We start from the raw sequence: 6,942 nt of genomic DNA on the forward strand, positions 1-6,942 counted from the left end.
TACTGACTTTTCTTACAGAAAAAACTGTATTGTGCTTATTACTCTATTACAGTGGCATCTAGAGGCCTCTGAGATTGGGGACGCCATTGTGCTAGGCCCCGTATGGCCACACAATAAGAGACTGTCCCTACCCTGAAGAGCTACATTTTACTAACATACCCATGTGAATCTTACTGCAGGATCAGGACCTACAAACACAGAGCCCGATTCTCTCATCCTTTGTCACACGTGTAACCCCGTGACCATTTGCATGGATAAGGATCACTTACTTGAATAAGATTTGTGGGATTGGGCTCATACTTTGCACAGCTATAGCATTTCTTATCCCAGGATCCCAAAACACACTAATTTAAACATCCATTGAGAGAGTTTAAGGAACCATGATGATCATCTAGCCTGCATGTCTCTCAACATCCCTTAGAGATACTGTTGCAGGCTGTTTGTATTATCTGTCTGTGACTCTTTATGCTGTAAGGTTGGCAGGGAGCTAAGAACTTTTAGTTTGAGTATTTTTTTTAATTGTGCTATATCTGTAATGAACTTGGTCTACGTTTTACAGTAGAGGGAAACACACAAAGTGAAGAGTCTTGCCCAAGGTCACTGCCATGGGTGTATGTACCCCATGTTAGCCCAGCAACCGAAGGGTTAATACAAGCCCTGCCAGCCATTGCTGATTGGCAGTCTAGCAACAGCTGGGAGGATAAAAGGGCTGGGAAGCAGAAGGGCGGGGCCGCTAAGAGAGCAGTGAGAAGGGAACTCCAGTCAGCAGACTGCTAGAGAGCCCCTAGGGACAACACCCAGCAAGGGGCCAACAAACCCAGAGACTGAAGAGCCTGCCGAGGCCCAAGGTAGGAAGGAGCTCAGGGTTCTGTCCTGGTCAGCAACCCTGACTCTCCTTATCTAGCTTGAGGGCCAGAGCTGGAACCCAGTGGAGTGGGCAAGCCTGGGATCCCCTACCAGCCCCCTGGGGGGTTCTAGATTCCTGGACACCAGGAGTAGACTGGCAGCTCCGCTGAGCTGAGAGAACCAGAGCCATGCACCCCCTGCCTCCGTTTGGCCACGGGGCACTGCCTCAGTCACACATCAAGATAGTGGTAGACCTGAAGATAAAACCCTGGAGTCTTTACTCTCAACCCCTTGTTTGGCCATTAAAGTGCTACTGCCTCTATTCATTATTTGCAGTATTGTGGCAGTGCCCAAAATGTGCTAGGGTCCTGTCTGTAGGAAGAGGCTGTCCCTGCCTCAGAGAGCTTACAGTTGAAACAGATGAAGAAACAAGCCCAGCGTGGCAGAGAAGGATGCTGTGAACTAGTGTTGGCAGTGGCAAATTTCATCACTAGGGTGAGATGCCGTTTCTATTCAAACCTCCCTCCCCACAGTCTTCAGTTGATGGGAATGGCCTGGATTTTCAAAAGCTCCCGTGGGAGAAACTGGCAGTTTAAGTGGCTAAAAGGGTTTTCTAAGGTTCCTGGGGCTGCACAAGACCTTTTCAGAAGCAGCCTGGTGCTTGGGCGCAAGGGCTGGATTGGACACACTGATAAACCACCTAAAGGCATGGTTCTAGGGTGGGGTTAACTTGATGGGCTTGTGGATTATCAAAGTTGTCCGAAGTCGTCGCTCCTCCCACAGTAATGTGCTTCTGAGATAGTAGTAGGGAGGCACAACGTGACATCCATCTGCCCATCACCTGTATTCCCCTTGGTTTCCCTCCTGATCTTCATGTTCTACTAAACATGCTCCACTCTCCATAACTGCCAAGTTGTGTGCAGCTCCCTGGATGACATTTCTCGGTCACTAATTGCTCCTCATTGCAAGCAACTGGGGTGGGGAGGAAGGTACAAATCTCCCCACACCAGTGGCAGAGGGAGGCAGGACTCTCATCTCCACACAACCACCTCTCCCTTTCCCACTCTGGATCCAATGCTTGCCCTGCTCCAACTGCTTTGGGTTCCCTCAGAAGTTTGCCTCAGTGGGGAAGGTCTGGCCTAGCCTGTCCCAGCCCTCCCCAAGGTACATTTGCAGGGAAAGGAGCGGGCTTTTTCCATTCCTCCCCCACCCCTTGTAGAAAAATGTGTTGTCCCAGCCTGCTGGCCCTCCTCTCCAACTCCTTTCCCCCTCTCCCCCGCCATCACACATGCACTCCTGAGAGGGGAAGGGCTGCCCTCTGACTCAGGGAGGGTGGGGGAAGACACTTCTCTTCAAGGTAAAGGGGGGGCACAGTAAAATGTTGGGGTGGGGGCAGTGGCAGATGCAGGAGAGAGAGAGCCACAGGAAATTGGATGGGAGAAAGAGATGCAAAAAAAGGGGAGGACCCCTCCCCGTGGCTGGGAAGAGAAGCAGTTCCCCAGGCAATCAATTCATAGAATCCTAGAATATCAGGGTTGGAAGGCACCTCAGGAGGTCATCTAGTCCAACCCCCTGCTCAAAGCAGGACCAACCCCAACGAAATCATCCCAGCCAGCGCTTTGTCAAGCCTGACCTTAAAAACATCTAAGGATGGAGAGTCCACCACCTCCCTAGGTAACTCATTCTAGTGCTTCACTACCCTCCTAGTGAAAAAGTTTTTCCTAATATCCAACCTAAACCTCCCCCATTGCAACTTGAGACCATTACTCCTTGTTCTGTCATCTGGTACCACTGAGAACAGTTTAGATCCATCCTCTTTGGAACCGCCTTTCAGGTAGTTGAAAGCAGCTAGCAAATCCCCCCTCATTCTTCTCTTCTGAAGACTAAATAATCCCAGTTCTCTCAGCCTCTCCTCATAAGTCATGTGCTCCAGCTCCCTAATAATTTTTGTTGCCCTTCTCTGGACTCTTACAAATTTTTCCACATCCTCCTTGTAGTGTAGGTCCCAAAACCAGACACACTACTCCAGATGAGGACTCAACAATGCTGAATAGCAGGGAATGATCACATCCCTCGATCTGCTGGCAATGCTCCTACTTATACAGCCCAAAATGCTGTTACTCTTCATGGAACAAGAGCACACTGTTGACTCATATTCAGCTTCTTGTCCACTGTAACTCCTACGTCCTTTTCTGCAGAACTGCTGCCTAGCCATTTGGTTCCTAGTTTATAGCAGTCCATGGGATTCTTCTGTCCTAAGTGCAGGACTCTGCACTTGTCCTTGTTGAACCTCATCAGGTTTCTTTTGGCCCAATCTTCTCATTTGTCTAGGTCCCTCTGTATCTTATCCCTACCCTCCAGTATATCTACCACTCCTCCCAGTTTAGTGTCATCTACAAACTTTCTGGGGGTGCAATCCACACCATCCTCCTGATCATTAATGAAGATATTGAACAAAACTGGCCCCAGGACCGACCCTTGGGGCACTCAACTTGATACCGGCTGCCAACTAGACATGGAGCCATTGATCACTACCTGTTGAGCCTGACGATCTATCCAGCTTTCTATCCATTTATAGTCCATCTTATAGTCCTCTACCCACCAGTCAACTGAGTTCTGGCCGCCCCGCTTCCCCATCTCTAATAACTTGTCCCTCTTCACCCCTCAGGCCACTTGTTTTTCATCTGCCCGTCCACCCCCTTTGATGGGTCGCCTTCTCTCCCTTTCCCTCTCTGCCTCCTTCCAGGTGTCTCCACCCTTCTGCTCTCAGCTATTTATGCAAACTTTTTTCCCCTCCAAATCATGCAGTTTGGGGTTAAATGCTGGGAATTTGGGGGCTGCAGGTTCTTGTTGACAATGGTGGCAGGAGTGTGTGCGTACTCATTCCAGTTCCAACTAACCTCTCTCTTGCCCAGCAGGGGCCTGAGCCTGGAATCCCCTCCAGTGACTTTTCCTGGCCACCTCTCCGGTGCCAGCCCATGGGGCAGGAAGACCATGTCTCCTCCTCTGAGTCAATGCTCCTCTTGCAGGTGGTTGTGAGGGGAGGCAGAGCCAAACATAACACGTTATGTGGGCAGTGGGGACTGACTGGGGGAAACCAGTGACAGGACTGTGGCCATATTGTCTAATAATCCGTTTTATTTCCAGGTCAGGTGCTCGCAGATGGAATTGATTGGCATTTGTGTTGTAGTAACAATTTGGTCCCCTGTCCCTTGAGTTTCTTACATCGATGCTATGGCACAAATTCTCTGCTAGCATAGATGGACACAACACCACTGAACTCAATAGAGTTGTGTGTGTGTGTGACGCCAGGGCTGAATTTGGCCCCCTCTGTGATGACGTTGAGCAATGTAAACGTAGACTGTCCTGGTTATATGATACTGACAATGGTTTAAGCATCTCTGCTGAACGCAATCTTAGGAACTGGTGTATAGTATAAACTGTCAGTGATGTTTTCTTCCTCTTTGTGAGAAACTGGTGCCCCTTCCCTCTAGTTAACCAAGTCAGTCACCCATCTCTACCATTTCCTGAGTCCCTTCCCCCTCTTAGGCTATCTGCCTCTTCCTGTAACCCATCCATGCTTTAAGGACGGGATCTCCAAGCATGGGGGCGGCGGGTGTCCCCAGACCAGATTTTTTTCCTGCAGAAAAACAACACCCATAGTCATGACTCTTACTCTGTTCTTGGCTGTACCTGGTTTGCCAGAGGCCTGGTATCACAACACACACGGTAACATTTTCATAAGCGATAGGTACTTGGAAGCCTACGTCTCATTGAAAGTCAATGGGACGTCAGTTTCTAAGGCACCTGGGCACTTTTGAAAATTTTACCCAGGGTTGTGCTCTCTCCCCTAAGGCAGAGTGAGAACCGACCTCTCTCTCTCTCTTTTTGCTGCTTTTAAGTCTTTCAGACCAGGAGGCGGCAGAGCCAAATTTATTCTGGGATGTTTTATTTTTTTATGTTTCTTTAGCAAACAGATGGGCTTTGTTCTGCTCTTTTGGCCATGTGTGTATATCGCCATCTGTGCGCTATTACTCCAGTAGATGTCTGCATCAGTGGCAGGCCTCTGTTTCTCATCAGTATTTCTTTGAATGTGTGTGACAGAGGCTGAGAAGCTGGGGACACTAACTGCAGATCTGGTTACAGGGATCCACTTTTATGAGCATGAAGTTTAATTGCAGCCAGGGGCTGATTGAGAGCTAGGAGAAAAGGCAATTGCTCTCTTTAATTCCAACCCTCACCTTCCCATTCCCTAGCTCTTATCCCCATCAGAACATTGACACTTCAAAAAATATTTCTGCCAGAAAGGCTGAGTTAAGTTTTGCACCTAAAGCAGGAATTCAACCCCTATATAGTATCAGAGGGGTAGCCATGTTAGTCTGGATTTGCAAAAGCAGCAAAGGTCCTGTGGCACCTTATAGACTAACAGACGTTTTGGAACATGCGCTTTCGTGGGTGAATACCCATTTAGTCAGATGCATCCAACGAAGTGGGTATTCACCCACGAAAGCTCATACTCCAATTCGTCTGTGAGTCTATTAGGTGCCACAGGACTCAACCCCTTTATAATGTATGGACAATACATTGCATCCTCCCCAAAGTTACCACACATACTCTTTGAGTACAGAACACATTTTCTGAGACTGTACATGTTAATTAGCGTAGGAATTAAAATGAATTAGACAATAACTGTATTAAAGTGGCAGTTCAGGTTAAACCACATTACAGGGACGTTGTAATTATCCCAAAACCAAGTGTTAGAAACCCAGGAAATTCACAGGTAAGATTAAATGTAAAAGAAATCCAAACATTTTAAGGTATGACATGCAGTTAGGGCACCAAACCTTAACTCTGCCCTCTTTGCATTTCTCATATAGCTAAAATTCACTGAAATCTTGTGCGTATGCAACATGCAAATAGTTCACTAGGGTTAATGGTTGTTTCTCCCTGTTATTCTTCATAACTGAAATTCCTCCTTCAGCAGAAACCTGAACACTATGCTATAGTGCTGATTAAGGCATTTTAGTATTTAGCAGCCCAGACTGGATTAAACTGATTTTAAAGACATTTGATTATTTTTAAATCCCGCCCCCTGTGTCAGTAAAGGATAGAGTTACGGTTGTTGGAATGCCCTAATTACACTGCCAGACCATATCACATTTGGATTCCTTTTAAGTTTAAATTTAACTGCAATGGTAGCAAGCGAATCCCCCCCTTCGGGGACCATAGCCGCCTGTCCCCGCCCCTTATGCCCAAGGCCCTGCCCCTTTTACCCACTGAAGTCCCAAGGGCCCACACCGTTGCCGTAGGAGCCCTGGCTGAACTGCTCCAAGCACTGGCTTTCCCGCCCCAGCTGCTTCAAACCGCTGGCTGACCCCGACGTGCCAGCCTGGCCTGAACTGACCCAATGTGCCGGCCCGGCCCGAACCGATGCACTAGCCCAGACCGAAGCAAGCCGACGTGCTGGCCCAATCCAACCTGACACGCCAGTCCGACCCGAATCGATGTGCCGGCCCAGCCCGACCTGACACGTCAGCCAGACCTGAACCAACCCGACGCGCCAACCTGACGAACCAGCCCTACCTGAACTGACCCGACGTGCCAGTCCAACCAGAACTGATGTGCCGGCTCAGCCCGACCTGACACGCTGGCCCAACCCGACCTGACGTACTGGCCAGACCTGAACCAACCAACGTGCCAGCCTGAACTGACCCGACGTGGCAACCTGACCCAAACCAACCCGACATGCCAGCCCAAACTGACCTCACACGCTGACCAGCCCGACCCCAAGTGCTGGCATGACCTGATACGCCAGTCCAAACCGAACCGACCCGACACGCCGGCCCGAACTGACCCGAGGTGCCAGCCCGACCTGAACCAACCCGACGTGCCAGCCCGAACTGACCCGACGTGCCAGCCCGAACTGACCCGACATGCCATCCCGAACTGACCCGACGTGCCAGCCTGACCCGACCCAACGTGCCAGCCCGATCCGACCCAACTCACCAGCCTGATGCGACGTGCCAGCCCAAACTGACCCAACATGCCAGCCCGACCAGAACTGACCCAACGTTCTGGCCCACCCCAACCCAACAT

Source organism: Gopherus flavomarginatus, chromosome 15 (assembly GCF_025201925.1).
Source record: "Gopherus flavomarginatus isolate rGopFla2 chromosome 15, rGopFla2.mat.asm, whole genome shotgun sequence".
Lineage (NCBI taxonomy): Eukaryota > Metazoa > Chordata > Testudines > Testudinidae > Gopherus > Gopherus flavomarginatus.